General features: G+C 39.8%; 39 non-coding genes across 39 annotated transcripts; all 39 read left to right on the top strand.

Annotated features, from left to right (window-relative positions):
• Positions 1-200: 200 nt before the first annotated feature.
• Positions 201-319, top strand: LOC142170872 (5S ribosomal RNA). The gene has a single exon (XR_012700481.1). It is a non-coding gene; the product is annotated as a 5S ribosomal RNA (ribosomal RNA).
• Positions 320-629: 310 nt separating this feature from the next.
• On the top strand, positions 630-748 carry LOC142170871 (5S ribosomal RNA). Its single transcript, XR_012700480.1, has one exon. It is a non-coding gene; the product is annotated as a 5S ribosomal RNA (ribosomal RNA).
• Positions 749-1,057: 309 nt separating this feature from the next.
• Positions 1,058-1,175, top strand: LOC142170953 (5S ribosomal RNA). Its single transcript, XR_012700566.1, has one exon. It is a non-coding gene; the product is annotated as a 5S ribosomal RNA (ribosomal RNA).
• Positions 1,176-1,486: 311 nt separating this feature from the next.
• On the top strand, positions 1,487-1,604 carry LOC142170952 (5S ribosomal RNA). Its single transcript, XR_012700565.1, has one exon. It is a non-coding gene; the product is annotated as a 5S ribosomal RNA (ribosomal RNA).
• A 311-nt stretch (positions 1,605-1,915) lies between these two features.
• On the top strand, positions 1,916-2,034 carry LOC142170868 (5S ribosomal RNA). The gene has a single exon (XR_012700478.1). It is a non-coding gene; the product is annotated as a 5S ribosomal RNA (ribosomal RNA).
• A 312-nt stretch (positions 2,035-2,346) lies between these two features.
• LOC142170864 (5S ribosomal RNA) lies at positions 2,347-2,465 on the top strand. The gene has a single exon (XR_012700475.1). It is a non-coding gene; the product is annotated as a 5S ribosomal RNA (ribosomal RNA).
• Positions 2,466-2,776: 311 nt separating this feature from the next.
• LOC142170853 (5S ribosomal RNA) lies at positions 2,777-2,895 on the top strand. The gene has a single exon (XR_012700466.1). It is a non-coding gene; the product is annotated as a 5S ribosomal RNA (ribosomal RNA).
• A 310-nt stretch (positions 2,896-3,205) lies between these two features.
• On the top strand, positions 3,206-3,324 carry LOC142170842 (5S ribosomal RNA). The gene has a single exon (XR_012700455.1). It is a non-coding gene; the product is annotated as a 5S ribosomal RNA (ribosomal RNA).
• A 311-nt stretch (positions 3,325-3,635) lies between these two features.
• Positions 3,636-3,753, top strand: LOC142170951 (5S ribosomal RNA). The gene has a single exon (XR_012700564.1). It is a non-coding gene; the product is annotated as a 5S ribosomal RNA (ribosomal RNA).
• Positions 3,754-4,063: 310 nt separating this feature from the next.
• Positions 4,064-4,181, top strand: LOC142170950 (5S ribosomal RNA). The gene has a single exon (XR_012700563.1). It is a non-coding gene; the product is annotated as a 5S ribosomal RNA (ribosomal RNA).
• Positions 4,182-4,492: 311 nt separating this feature from the next.
• LOC142170831 (5S ribosomal RNA) lies at positions 4,493-4,611 on the top strand. The gene has a single exon (XR_012700444.1). It is a non-coding gene; the product is annotated as a 5S ribosomal RNA (ribosomal RNA).
• Positions 4,612-4,922: 311 nt separating this feature from the next.
• On the top strand, positions 4,923-5,041 carry LOC142170820 (5S ribosomal RNA). Its single transcript, XR_012700433.1, has one exon. It is a non-coding gene; the product is annotated as a 5S ribosomal RNA (ribosomal RNA).
• Positions 5,042-5,352: 311 nt separating this feature from the next.
• LOC142171345 (5S ribosomal RNA) lies at positions 5,353-5,471 on the top strand. The gene has a single exon (XR_012700917.1). It is a non-coding gene; the product is annotated as a 5S ribosomal RNA (ribosomal RNA).
• A 309-nt stretch (positions 5,472-5,780) lies between these two features.
• LOC142170949 (5S ribosomal RNA) lies at positions 5,781-5,898 on the top strand. The gene has a single exon (XR_012700562.1). It is a non-coding gene; the product is annotated as a 5S ribosomal RNA (ribosomal RNA).
• A 311-nt stretch (positions 5,899-6,209) lies between these two features.
• Positions 6,210-6,328, top strand: LOC142171334 (5S ribosomal RNA). The gene has a single exon (XR_012700906.1). It is a non-coding gene; the product is annotated as a 5S ribosomal RNA (ribosomal RNA).
• Positions 6,329-6,639: 311 nt separating this feature from the next.
• On the top strand, positions 6,640-6,758 carry LOC142171323 (5S ribosomal RNA). The gene has a single exon (XR_012700895.1). It is a non-coding gene; the product is annotated as a 5S ribosomal RNA (ribosomal RNA).
• Positions 6,759-7,068: 310 nt separating this feature from the next.
• On the top strand, positions 7,069-7,186 carry LOC142170948 (5S ribosomal RNA). Its single transcript, XR_012700561.1, has one exon. It is a non-coding gene; the product is annotated as a 5S ribosomal RNA (ribosomal RNA).
• Positions 7,187-7,497: 311 nt separating this feature from the next.
• Positions 7,498-7,616, top strand: LOC142171312 (5S ribosomal RNA). Its single transcript, XR_012700884.1, has one exon. It is a non-coding gene; the product is annotated as a 5S ribosomal RNA (ribosomal RNA).
• Positions 7,617-7,926: 310 nt separating this feature from the next.
• LOC142171301 (5S ribosomal RNA) lies at positions 7,927-8,045 on the top strand. Its single transcript, XR_012700875.1, has one exon. It is a non-coding gene; the product is annotated as a 5S ribosomal RNA (ribosomal RNA).
• Positions 8,046-8,355: 310 nt separating this feature from the next.
• Positions 8,356-8,474, top strand: LOC142171293 (5S ribosomal RNA). Its single transcript, XR_012700868.1, has one exon. It is a non-coding gene; the product is annotated as a 5S ribosomal RNA (ribosomal RNA).
• Positions 8,475-8,786: 312 nt separating this feature from the next.
• On the top strand, positions 8,787-8,904 carry LOC142170947 (5S ribosomal RNA). The gene has a single exon (XR_012700560.1). It is a non-coding gene; the product is annotated as a 5S ribosomal RNA (ribosomal RNA).
• A 311-nt stretch (positions 8,905-9,215) lies between these two features.
• LOC142171290 (5S ribosomal RNA) lies at positions 9,216-9,334 on the top strand. Its single transcript, XR_012700866.1, has one exon. It is a non-coding gene; the product is annotated as a 5S ribosomal RNA (ribosomal RNA).
• A 310-nt stretch (positions 9,335-9,644) lies between these two features.
• LOC142170945 (5S ribosomal RNA) lies at positions 9,645-9,762 on the top strand. Its single transcript, XR_012700558.1, has one exon. It is a non-coding gene; the product is annotated as a 5S ribosomal RNA (ribosomal RNA).
• Positions 9,763-10,072: 310 nt separating this feature from the next.
• LOC142170944 (5S ribosomal RNA) lies at positions 10,073-10,190 on the top strand. Its single transcript, XR_012700557.1, has one exon. It is a non-coding gene; the product is annotated as a 5S ribosomal RNA (ribosomal RNA).
• Positions 10,191-10,500: 310 nt separating this feature from the next.
• On the top strand, positions 10,501-10,619 carry LOC142171279 (5S ribosomal RNA). The gene has a single exon (XR_012700865.1). It is a non-coding gene; the product is annotated as a 5S ribosomal RNA (ribosomal RNA).
• Positions 10,620-10,929: 310 nt separating this feature from the next.
• Positions 10,930-11,048, top strand: LOC142171268 (5S ribosomal RNA). Its single transcript, XR_012700864.1, has one exon. It is a non-coding gene; the product is annotated as a 5S ribosomal RNA (ribosomal RNA).
• Positions 11,049-11,357: 309 nt separating this feature from the next.
• Positions 11,358-11,476, top strand: LOC142171257 (5S ribosomal RNA). The gene has a single exon (XR_012700863.1). It is a non-coding gene; the product is annotated as a 5S ribosomal RNA (ribosomal RNA).
• A 311-nt stretch (positions 11,477-11,787) lies between these two features.
• LOC142171246 (5S ribosomal RNA) lies at positions 11,788-11,906 on the top strand. The gene has a single exon (XR_012700859.1). It is a non-coding gene; the product is annotated as a 5S ribosomal RNA (ribosomal RNA).
• A 312-nt stretch (positions 11,907-12,218) lies between these two features.
• Positions 12,219-12,336, top strand: LOC142170943 (5S ribosomal RNA). The gene has a single exon (XR_012700556.1). It is a non-coding gene; the product is annotated as a 5S ribosomal RNA (ribosomal RNA).
• Positions 12,337-12,647: 311 nt separating this feature from the next.
• On the top strand, positions 12,648-12,766 carry LOC142171235 (5S ribosomal RNA). The gene has a single exon (XR_012700848.1). It is a non-coding gene; the product is annotated as a 5S ribosomal RNA (ribosomal RNA).
• A 310-nt stretch (positions 12,767-13,076) lies between these two features.
• On the top strand, positions 13,077-13,195 carry LOC142171224 (5S ribosomal RNA). Its single transcript, XR_012700837.1, has one exon. It is a non-coding gene; the product is annotated as a 5S ribosomal RNA (ribosomal RNA).
• Positions 13,196-13,505: 310 nt separating this feature from the next.
• Positions 13,506-13,624, top strand: LOC142171213 (5S ribosomal RNA). Its single transcript, XR_012700826.1, has one exon. It is a non-coding gene; the product is annotated as a 5S ribosomal RNA (ribosomal RNA).
• Positions 13,625-13,934: 310 nt separating this feature from the next.
• On the top strand, positions 13,935-14,053 carry LOC142171202 (5S ribosomal RNA). Its single transcript, XR_012700815.1, has one exon. It is a non-coding gene; the product is annotated as a 5S ribosomal RNA (ribosomal RNA).
• A 310-nt stretch (positions 14,054-14,363) lies between these two features.
• Positions 14,364-14,482, top strand: LOC142171190 (5S ribosomal RNA). Its single transcript, XR_012700803.1, has one exon. It is a non-coding gene; the product is annotated as a 5S ribosomal RNA (ribosomal RNA).
• Positions 14,483-14,793: 311 nt separating this feature from the next.
• LOC142170942 (5S ribosomal RNA) lies at positions 14,794-14,911 on the top strand. Its single transcript, XR_012700555.1, has one exon. It is a non-coding gene; the product is annotated as a 5S ribosomal RNA (ribosomal RNA).
• A 312-nt stretch (positions 14,912-15,223) lies between these two features.
• Positions 15,224-15,342, top strand: LOC142171179 (5S ribosomal RNA). The gene has a single exon (XR_012700792.1). It is a non-coding gene; the product is annotated as a 5S ribosomal RNA (ribosomal RNA).
• Positions 15,343-15,652: 310 nt separating this feature from the next.
• On the top strand, positions 15,653-15,771 carry LOC142171168 (5S ribosomal RNA). Its single transcript, XR_012700781.1, has one exon. It is a non-coding gene; the product is annotated as a 5S ribosomal RNA (ribosomal RNA).
• Positions 15,772-16,081: 310 nt separating this feature from the next.
• On the top strand, positions 16,082-16,200 carry LOC142171157 (5S ribosomal RNA). Its single transcript, XR_012700770.1, has one exon. It is a non-coding gene; the product is annotated as a 5S ribosomal RNA (ribosomal RNA).
• Positions 16,201-16,510: 310 nt separating this feature from the next.
• Positions 16,511-16,629, top strand: LOC142171146 (5S ribosomal RNA). The gene has a single exon (XR_012700759.1). It is a non-coding gene; the product is annotated as a 5S ribosomal RNA (ribosomal RNA).
• The last annotated feature ends 280 nt before the right edge of the window (positions 16,630-16,909 follow it).

The raw sequence follows: 16,909 nt of genomic DNA, 5'->3' as shown, positions 1-16,909 counted from the left end.
AAAAAAAATTAAAGAGGATCTTGACATGTCACTACGTCTTGGTTTCGAAGGCGGCATCCGTAAAAATACATAAAATCAAAAGAGGAATCGCGTAAAACGGATAAATGAGCGTAAAGTTATGTCGTTTTAAGGCTTCACACTTTCGCACCTAGAGCGGAAGGAGGAAGGGTAATAAGAAAATTTAGAGTGCAAGGAATGTTGGATGCGATCATACCAGCACTAACGCACCGGATCCCATCAGAACTCCGAAGTTAAGCGTGCTTGGGCGAGAGTAGTACTAGGATGGGTGACCCCCTGGGAAGTCCTCGTGTTGCATCCTTTTTTTGGCAAAATTTGTATCCTACTTCTTTTAATATATCGATGGTAGATCCAATAAAATCACAAATGACTTTTACGCAGTGTAAACGATATTTTTTTACATGAATGATAAAAAAAAATTAAAGAGGATCTTGACATGTCACTACGTCTTGGTTTCGAAGGCGGCATCCGTAAAAATACATAAAATCAAAAGAGGAATCGCGTAAAACGGATAAATGAGCGTAAAGTTATGTCGTTTTAAGGCTTCACACTTTCGCACCTAGAGCGGAAGGAGGAAGGGTAATAAGAAAATTTAGAGTGCAAGGAATGTTGGATGCGATCATACCAGCACTAACGCACCGGATCCCATCAGAACTCCGAAGTTAAGCGTGCTTGGGCGAGAGTAGTACTAGGATGGGTGACCCCCTGGGAAGTCCTCGTGTTGCATCCTTTTTTTGGCAAAATTTGTATCCTACTTCTTTTAATATATCGATGGTAGATCCAATAAAATCACAAATGACTTTTACGCAGTGTAAACGATATTTTTTTACATGAATGATAAAAAAAATTAAAGAGGATCTTGACATGTCACTACGTCTTGGTTTCGAAGGCGGCATCCGTAAAAATACATAAAATCAAAAGAGGAATCGCGTAAAACGGATAAATGAGCGTAAAGTTATGTCGTTTTAAGGCTTCACACTTTCGCACCTAGAGCGGAAGGAGGAAGGGTAATAAGAAAATTTAGAGTGCAAGGAATGTTGGATGCGATCATACCAGCACTAACGCACCGGATCCCATCAGAACTCCGAAGTTAAGCGTGCTTGGGCGAGAGTAGTACTAGGATGGGTGACCCCTGGGAAGTCCTCGTGTTGCATCCTTTTTTTTGGCAAAATTTGTATCCTACTTCTTTTAATATATCGATGGTAGATCCAATAAAATCACAAATGACTTTTACGCAGTGTAAACGATATTTTTTTTACATGAATGATAAAAAAAATTAAAGAGGATCTTGACATGTCACTACGTCTTGGTTTCGAAGGCGGCATCCGTAAAAATACATAAAATCAAAAGAGGAATCGCGTAAAACGGATAAATGAGCGTAAAGTTATGTCGTTTTAAGGCTTCACACTTTCGCACCTAGAGCGGAAGGAGGAAGGGTAATAAGAAAATTTAGAGTGCAAGGAATGTTGGATGCGATCATACCAGCACTAACGCACCGGATCCCATCAGAACTCCGAAGTTAAGCGTGCTTGGGCGAGAGTAGTACTAGGATGGGTGACCCCTGGGAAGTCCTCGTGTTGCATCCTTTTTTTGGCAAAATTTGTATCCTACTTCTTTTAATATATCGATGGTAGATCCAATAAAATCACAAATGACTTTTACGCAGTGTAAACGATATTTTTTTTACATGAATGATAAAAAAAAATTAAAGAGGATCTTGACATGTCACTACGTCTTGGTTTCGAAGGCGGCATCCGTAAAAATACATAAAATCAAAAGAGGAATCGCGTAAAACGGATAAATGAGCGTAAAGTTATGTCGTTTTAAGGCTTCACACTTTCGCACCTAGAGCGGAAGGAGGAAGGGTAATAAGAAAATTTAGAGTGCAAGGAATGTTGGATGCGATCATACCAGCACTAACGCACCGGATCCCATCAGAACTCCGAAGTTAAGCGTGCTTGGGCGAGAGTAGTACTAGGATGGGTGACCCCCTGGGAAGTCCTCGTGTTGCATCCTTTTTTTTGGCAAAATTTGTATCCTACTTCTTTTAATATATCGATGGTAGATCCAATAAAATCACAAATGACTTTTACGCAGTGTAAACGATATTTTTTTTACATGAATGATAAAAAAAAATTAAAGAGGATCTTGACATGTCACTACGTCTTGGTTTCGAAGGCGGCATCCGTAAAAATACATAAAATCAAAAGAGGAATCGCGTAAAACGGATAAATGAGCGTAAAGTTATGTCGTTTTAAGGCTTCACACTTTCGCACCTAGAGCGGAAGGAGGAAGGGTAATAAGAAAATTTAGAGTGCAAGGAATGTTGGATGCGATCATACCAGCACTAACGCACCGGATCCCATCAGAACTCCGAAGTTAAGCGTGCTTGGGCGAGAGTAGTACTAGGATGGGTGACCCCCTGGGAAGTCCTCGTGTTGCATCCTTTTTTTGGCAAAATTTGTATCCTACTTCTTTTAATATATCGATGGTAGATCCAATAAAATCACAAATGACTTTTACGCAGTGTAAACGATATTTTTTTTACATGAATGATAAAAAAAAATTAAAGAGGATCTTGACATGTCACTACGTCTTGGTTTCGAAGGCGGCATCCGTAAAAATACATAAAATCAAAAGAGGAATCGCGTAAAACGGATAAATGAGCGTAAAGTTATGTCGTTTTAAGGCTTCACACTTTCGCACCTAGAGCGGAAGGAGGAAGGGTAATAAGAAAATTTAGAGTGCAAGGAATGTTGGATGCGATCATACCAGCACTAACGCACCGGATCCCATCAGAACTCCGAAGTTAAGCGTGCTTGGGCGAGAGTAGTACTAGGATGGGTGACCCCCTGGGAAGTCCTCGTGTTGCATCCTTTTTTTGGCAAAATTTGTATCCTACTTCTTTTAATATATCGATGGTAGATCCAATAAAATCACAAATGACTTTTACGCAGTGTAAACGATATTTTTTTTACATGAATGATAAAAAAAATTAAAGAGGATCTTGACATGTCACTACGTCTTGGTTTCGAAGGCGGCATCCGTAAAAATACATAAAATCAAAAGAGGAATCGCGTAAAACGGATAAATGAGCGTAAAGTTATGTCGTTTTAAGGCTTCACACTTTCGCACCTAGAGCGGAAGGAGGAAGGGTAATAAGAAAATTTAGAGTGCAAGGAATGTTGGATGCGATCATACCAGCACTAACGCACCGGATCCCATCAGAACTCCGAAGTTAAGCGTGCTTGGGCGAGAGTAGTACTAGGATGGGTGACCCCCTGGGAAGTCCTCGTGTTGCATCCTTTTTTTGGCAAAATTTGTATCCTACTTCTTTTAATATATCGATGGTAGATCCAATAAAATCACAAATGACTTTTACGCAGTGTAAACGATATTTTTTTTACATGAATGATAAAAAAAAATTAAAGAGGATCTTGACATGTCACTACGTCTTGGTTTCGAAGGCGGCATCCGTAAAAATACATAAAATCAAAAGAGGAATCGCGTAAAACGGATAAATGAGCGTAAAGTTATGTCGTTTTAAGGCTTCACACTTTCGCACCTAGAGCGGAAGGAGGAAGGGTAATAAGAAAATTTAGAGTGCAAGGAATGTTGGATGCGATCATACCAGCACTAACGCACCGGATCCCATCAGAACTCCGAAGTTAAGCGTGCTTGGGCGAGAGTAGTACTAGGATGGGTGACCCCTGGGAAGTCCTCGTGTTGCATCCTTTTTTTGGCAAAATTTGTATCCTACTTCTTTTAATATATCGATGGTAGATCCAATAAAATCACAAATGACTTTTACGCAGTGTAAACGATATTTTTTTTACATGAATGATAAAAAAAATTAAAGAGGATCTTGACATGTCACTACGTCTTGGTTTCGAAGGCGGCATCCGTAAAAATACATAAAATCAAAAGAGGAATCGCGTAAAACGGATAAATGAGCGTAAAGTTATGTCGTTTTAAGGCTTCACACTTTCGCACCTAGAGCGGAAGGAGGAAGGGTAATAAGAAAATTTAGAGTGCAAGGAATGTTGGATGCGATCATACCAGCACTAACGCACCGGATCCCATCAGAACTCCGAAGTTAAGCGTGCTTGGGCGAGAGTAGTACTAGGATGGGTGACCCCTGGGAAGTCCTCGTGTTGCATCCTTTTTTTTGGCAAAATTTGTATCCTACTTCTTTTAATATATCGATGGTAGATCCAATAAAATCACAAATGACTTTTACGCAGTGTAAACGATATTTTTTTTACATGAATGATAAAAAAAATTAAAGAGGATCTTGACATGTCACTACGTCTTGGTTTCGAAGGCGGCATCCGTAAAAATACATAAAATCAAAAGAGGAATCGCGTAAAACGGATAAATGAGCGTAAAGTTATGTCGTTTTAAGGCTTCACACTTTCGCACCTAGAGCGGAAGGAGGAAGGGTAATAAGAAAATTTAGAGTGCAAGGAATGTTGGATGCGATCATACCAGCACTAACGCACCGGATCCCATCAGAACTCCGAAGTTAAGCGTGCTTGGGCGAGAGTAGTACTAGGATGGGTGACCCCCTGGGAAGTCCTCGTGTTGCATCCTTTTTTTGGCAAAATTTGTATCCTACTTCTTTTAATATATCGATGGTAGATCCAATAAAATCACAAATGACTTTTACGCAGTGTAAACGATATTTTTTTTACATGAATGATAAAAAAAAATTAAAGAGGATCTTGACATGTCACTACGTCTTGGTTTCGAAGGCGGCATCCGTAAAAATACATAAAATCAAAAGAGGAATCGCGTAAAACGGATAAATGAGCGTAAAGTTATGTCGTTTTAAGGCTTCACACTTTCGCACCTAGAGCGGAAGGAGGAAGGGTAATAAGAAAATTTAGAGTGCAAGGAATGTTGGATGCGATCATACCAGCACTAACGCACCGGATCCCATCAGAACTCCGAAGTTAAGCGTGCTTGGGCGAGAGTAGTACTAGGATGGGTGACCCCCTGGGAAGTCCTCGTGTTGCATCCTTTTTTTGGCAAAATTTGTATCCTACTTCTTTTAATATATCGATGGTAGATCCAATAAAATCACAAATGACTTTTACGCAGTGTAAACGATATTTTTTTTACATGAATGATAAAAAAAAATTAAAGAGGATCTTGACATGTCACTACGTCTTGGTTTCGAAGGCGGCATCCGTAAAAATACATAAAATCAAAAGAGGAATCGCGTAAAACGGATAAATGAGCGTAAAGTTATGTCGTTTTAAGGCTTCACACTTTCGCACCTAGAGCGGAAGGAGGAAGGGTAATAAGAAAATTTAGAGTGCAAGGAATGTTGGATGCGATCATACCAGCACTAACGCACCGGATCCCATCAGAACTCCGAAGTTAAGCGTGCTTGGGCGAGAGTAGTACTAGGATGGGTGACCCCCTGGGAAGTCCTCGTGTTGCATCCTTTTTTTGGCAAAATTTGTATCCTACTTCTTTTAATATATCGATGGTAGATCCAATAAAATCACAAATGACTTTTACGCAGTGTAAACGATATTTTTTTACATGAATGATAAAAAAAATTAAAGAGGATCTTGACATGTCACTACGTCTTGGTTTCGAAGGCGGCATCCGTAAAAATACATAAAATCAAAAGAGGAATCGCGTAAAACGGATAAATGAGCGTAAAGTTATGTCGTTTTAAGGCTTCACACTTTCGCACCTAGAGCGGAAGGAGGAAGGGTAATAAGAAAATTTAGAGTGCAAGGAATGTTGGATGCGATCATACCAGCACTAACGCACCGGATCCCATCAGAACTCCGAAGTTAAGCGTGCTTGGGCGAGAGTAGTACTAGGATGGGTGACCCCTGGGAAGTCCTCGTGTTGCATCCTTTTTTTGGCAAAATTTGTATCCTACTTCTTTTAATATATCGATGGTAGATCCAATAAAATCACAAATGACTTTTACGCAGTGTAAACGATATTTTTTTTACATGAATGATAAAAAAAAATTAAAGAGGATCTTGACATGTCACTACGTCTTGGTTTCGAAGGCGGCATCCGTAAAAATACATAAAATCAAAAGAGGAATCGCGTAAAACGGATAAATGAGCGTAAAGTTATGTCGTTTTAAGGCTTCACACTTTCGCACCTAGAGCGGAAGGAGGAAGGGTAATAAGAAAATTTAGAGTGCAAGGAATGTTGGATGCGATCATACCAGCACTAACGCACCGGATCCCATCAGAACTCCGAAGTTAAGCGTGCTTGGGCGAGAGTAGTACTAGGATGGGTGACCCCCTGGGAAGTCCTCGTGTTGCATCCTTTTTTTGGCAAAATTTGTATCCTACTTCTTTTAATATATCGATGGTAGATCCAATAAAATCACAAATGACTTTTACGCAGTGTAAACGATATTTTTTTTACATGAATGATAAAAAAAAATTAAAGAGGATCTTGACATGTCACTACGTCTTGGTTTCGAAGGCGGCATCCGTAAAAATACATAAAATCAAAAGAGGAATCGCGTAAAACGGATAAATGAGCGTAAAGTTATGTCGTTTTAAGGCTTCACACTTTCGCACCTAGAGCGGAAGGAGGAAGGGTAATAAGAAAATTTAGAGTGCAAGGAATGTTGGATGCGATCATACCAGCACTAACGCACCGGATCCCATCAGAACTCCGAAGTTAAGCGTGCTTGGGCGAGAGTAGTACTAGGATGGGTGACCCCCTGGGAAGTCCTCGTGTTGCATCCTTTTTTTGGCAAAATTTGTATCCTACTTCTTTTAATATATCGATGGTAGATCCAATAAAATCACAAATGACTTTTACGCAGTGTAAACGATATTTTTTTACATGAATGATAAAAAAAAATTAAAGAGGATCTTGACATGTCACTACGTCTTGGTTTCGAAGGCGGCATCCGTAAAAATACATAAAATCAAAAGAGGAATCGCGTAAAACGGATAAATGAGCGTAAAGTTATGTCGTTTTAAGGCTTCACACTTTCGCACCTAGAGCGGAAGGAGGAAGGGTAATAAGAAAATTTAGAGTGCAAGGAATGTTGGATGCGATCATACCAGCACTAACGCACCGGATCCCATCAGAACTCCGAAGTTAAGCGTGCTTGGGCGAGAGTAGTACTAGGATGGGTGACCCCTGGGAAGTCCTCGTGTTGCATCCTTTTTTTGGCAAAATTTGTATCCTACTTCTTTTAATATATCGATGGTAGATCCAATAAAATCACAAATGACTTTTACGCAGTGTAAACGATATTTTTTTTACATGAATGATAAAAAAAAATTAAAGAGGATCTTGACATGTCACTACGTCTTGGTTTCGAAGGCGGCATCCGTAAAAATACATAAAATCAAAAGAGGAATCGCGTAAAACGGATAAATGAGCGTAAAGTTATGTCGTTTTAAGGCTTCACACTTTCGCACCTAGAGCGGAAGGAGGAAGGGTAATAAGAAAATTTAGAGTGCAAGGAATGTTGGATGCGATCATACCAGCACTAACGCACCGGATCCCATCAGAACTCCGAAGTTAAGCGTGCTTGGGCGAGAGTAGTACTAGGATGGGTGACCCCCTGGGAAGTCCTCGTGTTGCATCCTTTTTTTGGCAAAATTTGTATCCTACTTCTTTTAATATATCGATGGTAGATCCAATAAAATCACAAATGACTTTTACGCAGTGTAAACGATATTTTTTTTACATGAATGATAAAAAAAATTAAAGAGGATCTTGACATGTCACTACGTCTTGGTTTCGAAGGCGGCATCCGTAAAAATACATAAAATCAAAAGAGGAATCGCGTAAAACGGATAAATGAGCGTAAAGTTATGTCGTTTTAAGGCTTCACACTTTCGCACCTAGAGCGGAAGGAGGAAGGGTAATAAGAAAATTTAGAGTGCAAGGAATGTTGGATGCGATCATACCAGCACTAACGCACCGGATCCCATCAGAACTCCGAAGTTAAGCGTGCTTGGGCGAGAGTAGTACTAGGATGGGTGACCCCCTGGGAAGTCCTCGTGTTGCATCCTTTTTTTGGCAAAATTTGTATCCTACTTCTTTTAATATATCGATGGTAGATCCAATAAAATCACAAATGACTTTTACGCAGTGTAAACGATATTTTTTTACATGAATGATAAAAAAAAATTAAAGAGGATCTTGACATGTCACTACGTCTTGGTTTCGAAGGCGGCATCCGTAAAAATACATAAAATCAAAAGAGGAATCGCGTAAAACGGATAAATGAGCGTAAAGTTATGTCGTTTTAAGGCTTCACACTTTCGCACCTAGAGCGGAAGGAGGAAGGGTAATAAGAAAATTTAGAGTGCAAGGAATGTTGGATGCGATCATACCAGCACTAACGCACCGGATCCCATCAGAACTCCGAAGTTAAGCGTGCTTGGGCGAGAGTAGTACTAGGATGGGTGACCCCCTGGGAAGTCCTCGTGTTGCATCCTTTTTTTGGCAAAATTTGTATCCTACTTCTTTTAATATATCGATGGTAGATCCAATAAAATCACAAATGACTTTTACGCAGTGTAAACGATATTTTTTTTACATGAATGATAAAAAAAATTAAAGAGGATCTTGACATGTCACTACGTCTTGGTTTCGAAGGCGGCATCCGTAAAAATACATAAAATCAAAAGAGGAATCGCGTAAAACGGATAAATGAGCGTAAAGTTATGTCGTTTTAAGGTGCTTCACACTTTCGCACCTAGAGCGGAAGGAGGAAGGGTAATAAGAAAATTTAGAGTGCAAGGAATGTTGGATGCGATCATACCAGCACTAACGCACCGGATCCCATCAGAACTCCGAAGTTAAGCGTGCTTGGGCGAGAGTAGTACTAGGATGGGTGACCCCTGGGAAGTCCTCGTGTTGCATCCTTTTTTTGGCAAAATTTGTATCCTACTTCTTTTAATATATCGATGGTAGATCCAATAAAATCACAAATGACTTTTACGCAGTGTAAACGATATTTTTTTTACATGAATGATAAAAAAAAATTAAAGAGGATCTTGACATGTCACTACGTCTTGGTTTCGAAGGCGGCATCCGTAAAAATACATAAAATCAAAAGAGGAATCGCGTAAAACGGATAAATGAGCGTAAAGTTATGTCGTTTTAAGGCTTCACACTTTCGCACCTAGAGCGGAAGGAGGAAGGGTAATAAGAAAATTTAGAGTGCAAGGAATGTTGGATGCGATCATACCAGCACTAACGCACCGGATCCCATCAGAACTCCGAAGTTAAGCGTGCTTGGGCGAGAGTAGTACTAGGATGGGTGACCCCCTGGGAAGTCCTCGTGTTGCATCCTTTTTTTGGCAAAATTTGTATCCTACTTCTTTTAATATATCGATGGTAGATCCAATAAAATCACAAATGACTTTTACGCAGTGTAAACGATATTTTTTTACATGAATGATAAAAAAAAATTAAAGAGGATCTTGACATGTCACTACGTCTTGGTTTCGAAGGCGGCATCCGTAAAAATACATAAAATCAAAAGAGGAATCGCGTAAAACGGATAAATGAGCGTAAAGTTATGTCGTTTTAAGGCTTCACACTTTCGCACCTAGAGCGGAAGGAGGAAGGGTAATAAGAAAATTTAGAGTGCAAGGAATGTTGGATGCGATCATACCAGCACTAACGCACCGGATCCCATCAGAACTCCGAAGTTAAGCGTGCTTGGGCGAGAGTAGTACTAGGATGGGTGACCCCTGGGAAGTCCTCGTGTTGCATCCTTTTTTTTGGCAAAATTTGTATCCTACTTCTTTTAATATATCGATGGTAGATCCAATAAAATCACAAATGACTTTTACGCAGTGTAAACGATATTTTTTTACATGAATGATAAAAAAAATTAAAGAGGATCTTGACATGTCACTACGTCTTGGTTTCGAAGGCGGCATCCGTAAAAATACATAAAATCAAAAGAGGAATCGCGTAAAACGGATAAATGAGCGTAAAGTTATGTCGTTTTAAGGCTTCACACTTTCGCACCTAGAGCGGAAGGAGGAAGGGTAATAAGAAAATTTAGAGTGCAAGGAATGTTGGATGCGATCATACCAGCACTAACGCACCGGATCCCATCAGAACTCCGAAGTTAAGCGTGCTTGGGCGAGAGTAGTACTAGGATGGGTGACCCCTGGGAAGTCCTCGTGTTGCATCCTTTTTTTGGCAAAATTTGTATCCTACTTCTTTTAATATATCGATGGTAGATCCAATAAAATCACAAATGACTTTTACGCAGTGTAAACGATATTTTTTTTACATGAATGATAAAAAAAATTAAAGAGGATCTTGACATGTCACTACGTCTTGGTTTCGAAGGCGGCATCCGTAAAAATACATAAAATCAAAAGAGGAATCGCGTAAAACGGATAAATGAGCGTAAAGTTATGTCGTTTTAAGGCTTCACACTTTCGCACCTAGAGCGGAAGGAGGAAGGGTAATAAGAAAATTTAGAGTGCAAGGAATGTTGGATGCGATCATACCAGCACTAACGCACCGGATCCCATCAGAACTCCGAAGTTAAGCGTGCTTGGGCGAGAGTAGTACTAGGATGGGTGACCCCCTGGGAAGTCCTCGTGTTGCATCCTTTTTTTGGCAAAATTTGTATCCTACTTCTTTTAATATATCGATGGTAGATCCAATAAAATCACAAATGACTTTTACGCAGTGTAAACGATATTTTTTTTACATGAATGATAAAAAAAATTAAAGAGGATCTTGACATGTCACTACGTCTTGGTTTCGAAGGCGGCATCCGTAAAAATACATAAAATCAAAAGAGGAATCGCGTAAAACGGATAAATGAGCGTAAAGTTATGTCGTTTTAAGGCTTCACACTTTCGCACCTAGAGCGGAAGGAGGAAGGGTAATAAGAAAATTTAGAGTGCAAGGAATGTTGGATGCGATCATACCAGCACTAACGCACCGGATCCCATCAGAACTCCGAAGTTAAGCGTGCTTGGGCGAGAGTAGTACTAGGATGGGTGACCCCCTGGGAAGTCCTCGTGTTGCATCCTTTTTTTGGCAAAATTTGTATCCTACTTCTTTTAATATATCGATGGTAGATCCAATAAAATCACAAATGACTTTTACGCAGTGTAAACGATATTTTTTTACATGAATGATAAAAAAAATTAAAGAGGATCTTGACATGTCACTACGTCTTGGTTTCGAAGGCGGCATCCGTAAAAATACATAAAATCAAAAGAGGAATCGCGTAAAACGGATAAATGAGCGTAAAGTTATGTCGTTTTAAGGCTTCACACTTTCGCACCTAGAGCGGAAGGAGGAAGGGTAATAAGAAAATTTAGAGTGCAAGGAATGTTGGATGCGATCATACCAGCACTAACGCACCGGATCCCATCAGAACTCCGAAGTTAAGCGTGCTTGGGCGAGAGTAGTACTAGGATGGGTGACCCCCTGGGAAGTCCTCGTGTTGCATCCTTTTTTTGGCAAAATTTGTATCCTACTTCTTTTAATATATCGATGGTAGATCCAATAAAATCACAAATGACTTTTACGCAGTGTAAACGATATTTTTTTTACATGAATGATAAAAAAAAATTAAAGAGGATCTTGACATGTCACTACGTCTTGGTTTCGAAGGCGGCATCCGTAAAAATACATAAAATCAAAAGAGGAATCGCGTAAAACGGATAAATGAGCGTAAAGTTATGTCGTTTTAAGGCTTCACACTTTCGCACCTAGAGCGGAAGGAGGAAGGGTAATAAGAAAATTTAGAGTGCAAGGAATGTTGGATGCGATCATACCAGCACTAACGCACCGGATCCCATCAGAACTCCGAAGTTAAGCGTGCTTGGGCGAGAGTAGTACTAGGATGGGTGACCCCCTGGGAAGTCCTCGTGTTGCATCCTTTTTTTTGGCAAAATTTGTATCCTACTTCTTTTAATATATCGATGGTAGATCCAATAAAATCACAAATGACTTTTACGCAGTGTAAACGATATTTTTTTTACATGAATGATAAAAAAAAATTAAAGAGGATCTTGACATGTCACTACGTCTTGGTTTCGAAGGCGGCATCCGTAAAAATACATAAAATCAAAAGAGGAATCGCGTAAAACGGATAAATGAGCGTAAAGTTATGTCGTTTTAAGGCTTCACACTTTCGCACCTAGAGCGGAAGGAGGAAGGGTAATAAGAAAATTTAGAGTGCAAGGAATGTTGGATGCGATCATACCAGCACTAACGCACCGGATCCCATCAGAACTCCGAAGTTAAGCGTGCTTGGGCGAGAGTAGTACTAGGATGGGTGACCCCTGGGAAGTCCTCGTGTTGCATCCTTTTTTTGGCAAAATTTGTATCCTACTTCTTTTAATATATCGATGGTAGATCCAATAAAATCACAAATGACTTTTACGCAGTGTAAACGATATTTTTTTTACATGAATGATAAAAAAAAATTAAAGAGGATCTTGACATGTCACTACGTCTTGGTTTCGAAGGCGGCATCCGTAAAAATACATAAAATCAAAAGAGGAATCGCGTAAAACGGATAAATGAGCGTAAAGTTATGTCGTTTTAAGGCTTCACACTTTCGCACCTAGAGCGGAAGGAGGAAGGGTAATAAGAAAATTTAGAGTGCAAGGAATGTTGGATGCGATCATACCAGCACTAACGCACCGGATCCCATCAGAACTCCGAAGTTAAGCGTGCTTGGGCGAGAGTAGTACTAGGATGGGTGACCCCCTGGGAAGTCCTCGTGTTGCATCCTTTTTTTGGCAAAATTTGTATCCTACTTCTTTTAATATATCGATGGTAGATCCAATAAAATCACAAATGACTTTTACGCAGTGTAAACGATATTTTTTTACATGAATGATAAAAAAAAATTAAAGAGGATCTTGACATGTCACTACGTCTTGGTTTCGAAGGCGGCATCCGTAAAAATACATAAAATCAAAAGAGGAATCGCGTAAAACGGATAAATGAGCGTAAAGTTATGTCGTTTTAAGGCTTCACACTTTCGCACCTAGAGCGGAAGGAGGAAGGGTAATAAGAAAATTTAGAGTGCAAGGAATGTTGGATGCGATCATACCAGCACTAACGCACCGGATCCCATCAGAACTCCGAAGTTAAGCGTGCTTGGGCGAGAGTAGTACTAGGATGGGTGACCCCCTGGGAAGTCCTCGTGTTGCATCCTTTTTTTGGCAAAATTTGTATCCTACTTCTTTTAATATATCGATGGTAGATCCAATAAAATCACAAATGACTTTTACGCAGTGTAAACGATATTTTTTTTACATGAATGATAAAAAAAATTAAAGAGGATCTTGACATGTCACTACGTCTTGGTTTCGAAGGCGGCATCCGTAAAAATACATAAAATCAAAAGAGGAATCGCGTAAAACGGATAAATGAGCGTAAAGTTATGTCGTTTTAAGGCTTCACACTTTCGCACCTAGAGCGGAAGGAGGAAGGGTAATAAGAAAATTTAGAGTGCAAGGAATGTTGGATGCGATCATACCAGCACTAACGCACCGGATCCCATCAGAACTCCGAAGTTAAGCGTGCTTGGGCGAGAGTAGTACTAGGATGGGTGACCCCCTGGGAAGTCCTCGTGTTGCATCCTTTTTTTGGCAAAATTTGTATCCTACTTCTTTTAATATATCGATGGTAGATCCAATAAAATCACAAATGACTTTTACGCAGTGTAAACGATATTTTTTTTACATGAATGATAAAAAAAATTAAAGAGGATCTTGACATGTCACTACGTCTTGGTTTCGAAGGCGGCATCCGTAAAAATACATAAAATCAAAAGAGGAATCGCGTAAAACGGATAAATGAGCGTAAAGTTATGTCGTTTTAAGGCTTCACACTTTCGCACCTAGAGCGGAAGGAGGAAGGGTAATAAGAAAATTTAGAGTGCAAGGAATGTTGGATGCGATCATACCAGCACTAACGCACCGGATCCCATCAGAACTCCGAAGTTAAGCGTGCTTGGGCGAGAGTAGTACTAGGATGGGTGACCCCCTGGGAAGTCCTCGTGTTGCATCCTTTTTTTGGCAAAATTTGTATCCTACTTCTTTTAATATATCGATGGTAGATCCAATAAAATCACAAATGACTTTTACGCAGTGTAAACGATATTTTTTTTACATGAATGATAAAAAAAATTAAAGAGGATCTTGACATGTCACTACGTCTTGGTTTCGAAGGCGGCATCCGTAAAAATACATAAAATCAAAAGAGGAATCGCGTAAAACGGATAAATGAGCGTAAAGTTATGTCGTTTTAAGGCTTCACACTTTCGCACCTAGAGCGGAAGGAGGAAGGGTAATAAGAAAATTTAGAGTGCAAGGAATGTTGGATGCGATCATACCAGCACTAACGCACCGGATCCCATCAGAACTCCGAAGTTAAGCGTGCTTGGGCGAGAGTAGTACTAGGATGGGTGACCCCCTGGGAAGTCCTCGTGTTGCATCCTTTTTTTTGGCAAAATTTGTATCCTACTTCTTTTAATATATCGATGGTAGATCCAATAAAATCACAAATGACTTTTACGCAGTGTAAACGATATTTTTTTACATGAATGATAAAAAAAAATTAAAGAGGATCTTGACATGTCACTACGTCTTGGTTTCGAAGGCGGCATCCGTAAAAATACATAAAATCAAAAGAGGAATCGCGTAAAACGGATAAATGAGCGTAAAGTTATGTCGTTTTAAGGCTTCACACTTTCGCACCTAGAGCGGAAGGAGGAAGGGTAATAAGAAAATTTAGAGTGCAAGGAATGTTGGATGCGATCATACCAGCACTAACGCACCGGATCCCATCAGAACTCCGAAGTTAAGCGTGCTTGGGCGAGAGTAGTACTAGGATGGGTGACCCCTGGGAAGTCCTCGTGTTGCATCCTTTTTTTTGGCAAAATTTGTATCCTACTTCTTTTAATATATCGATGGTAGATCCAATAAAATCACAAATGACTTTTACGCAGTGTAAACGATATTTTTTTTACATGAATGATAAAAAAAAATTAAAGAGGATCTTGACATGTCACTACGTCTTGGTTTCGAAGGCGGCATCCGTAAAAATACATAAAATCAAAAGAGGAATCGCGTAAAACGGATAAATGAGCGTAAAGTTATGTCGTTTTAAGGCTTCACACTTTCGCACCTAGAGCGGAAGGAGGAAGGGTAATAAGAAAATTTAGAGTGCAAGGAATGTTGGATGCGATCATACCAGCACTAACGCACCGGATCCCATCAGAACTCCGAAGTTAAGCGTGCTTGGGCGAGAGTAGTACTAGGATGGGTGACCCCCTGGGAAGTCCTCGTGTTGCATCCTTTTTTTGGCAAAATTTGTATCCTACTTCTTTTAATATATCGATGGTAGATCCAATAAAATCACAAATGACTTTTACGCAGTGTAAACGATATTTTTTTTACATGAATGATAAAAAAAATTAAAGAGGATCTTGACATGTCACTACGTCTTGGTTTCGAAGGCGGCATCCGTAAAAATACATAAAATCAAAAGAGGAATCGCGTAAAACGGATAAATGAGCGTAAAGTTATGTCGTTTTAAGGCTTCACACTTTCGCACCTAGAGCGGAAGGAGGAAGGGTAATAAGAAAATTTAGAGTGCAAGGAATGTTGGATGCGATCATACCAGCACTAACGCACCGGATCCCATCAGAACTCCGAAGTTAAGCGTGCTTGGGCGAGAGTAGTACTAGGATGGGTGACCCCCTGGGAAGTCCTCGTGTTGCATCCTTTTTTTGGCAAAATTTGTATCCTACTTCTTTTAATATATCGATGGTAGATCCAATAAAATCACAAATGACTTTTACGCAGTGTAAACGATATTTTTTTACATGAATGATAAAAAAAAATTAAAGAGGATCTTGACATGTCACTACGTCTTGGTTTCGAAGGCGGCATCCGTAAAAATACATAAAATCAAAAGAGGAATCGCGTAAAACGGATAAATGAGCGTAAAGTTATGTCGTTTTAAGGCTTCACACTTTCGCACCTAGAGCGGAAGGAGGAAGGGTAATAAGAAAATTTAGAGTGCAAGGAATGTTGGATGCGATCATACCAGCACTAACGCACCGGATCCCATCAGAACTCCGAAGTTAAGCGTGCTTGGGCGAGAGTAGTACTAGGATGGGTGACCCCCTGGGAAGTCCTCGTGTTGCATCCTTTTTTTGGCAAAATTTGTATCCTACTTCTTTTAATATATCGATGGTAGATCCAATAAAATCACAAATGACTTTTACGCAGTGTAAACGATATTTTTTTTACATGAATGATAAAAAAAATTAAAGAGGATCTTGACATGTCACTACGTCTTGGTTTCGAAGGCGGCATCCGTAAAAATACATAAAATCAAAAGAGGAATCGCGTAAAACGGATAAATGAGCGTAAAGTTATGTCGTTTTAAGGCTTCACACTTTCGCACCTAGAGCGGAAGGAGGAAGGGTAATAAGAAAATTTAGAGTGCAAGGAATGTTGGATGCGATCATACCAGCACTAACGCACCGGATCCCATCAGAACTCCGAAGTTAAGCGTGCTTGGGCGAGAGTAGTACTAGGATGGGTGACCCCCTGGGAAGTCCTCGTGTTGCATCCTTTTTTTGGCAAAATTTGTATCCTACTTCTTTTAATATATCGATGGTAGATCCAATAAAATCACAAATGACTTTTACGCAGTGTAAACGATATTTTTTTTACATGAATGATAAAAAAAAATTAAAGAGGATCTTGACATGTCACTACGTCTTGGTTTCGAAGGCGGCATCCGTAAAAATACATAAAATCAAAAGAGGAATCGCGTAAAACGGATAAATGAGCGTAAAGTTATGTCGTTTTAAGGCTTCACACTTTCGCACCTAGAGCGGAAGGAGGAAGGG

This window comes from Nicotiana tabacum, chromosome 16 (genome assembly GCF_000715075.1).
Source record: "Nicotiana tabacum cultivar K326 chromosome 16, ASM71507v2, whole genome shotgun sequence".
Taxonomy (NCBI): Eukaryota; Viridiplantae; Streptophyta; class Magnoliopsida; order Solanales; family Solanaceae; genus Nicotiana; species Nicotiana tabacum.
Note: the sequence above shows the minus strand (reverse complement) of the source record. Positions and strands in the feature narration are given on the sequence as shown.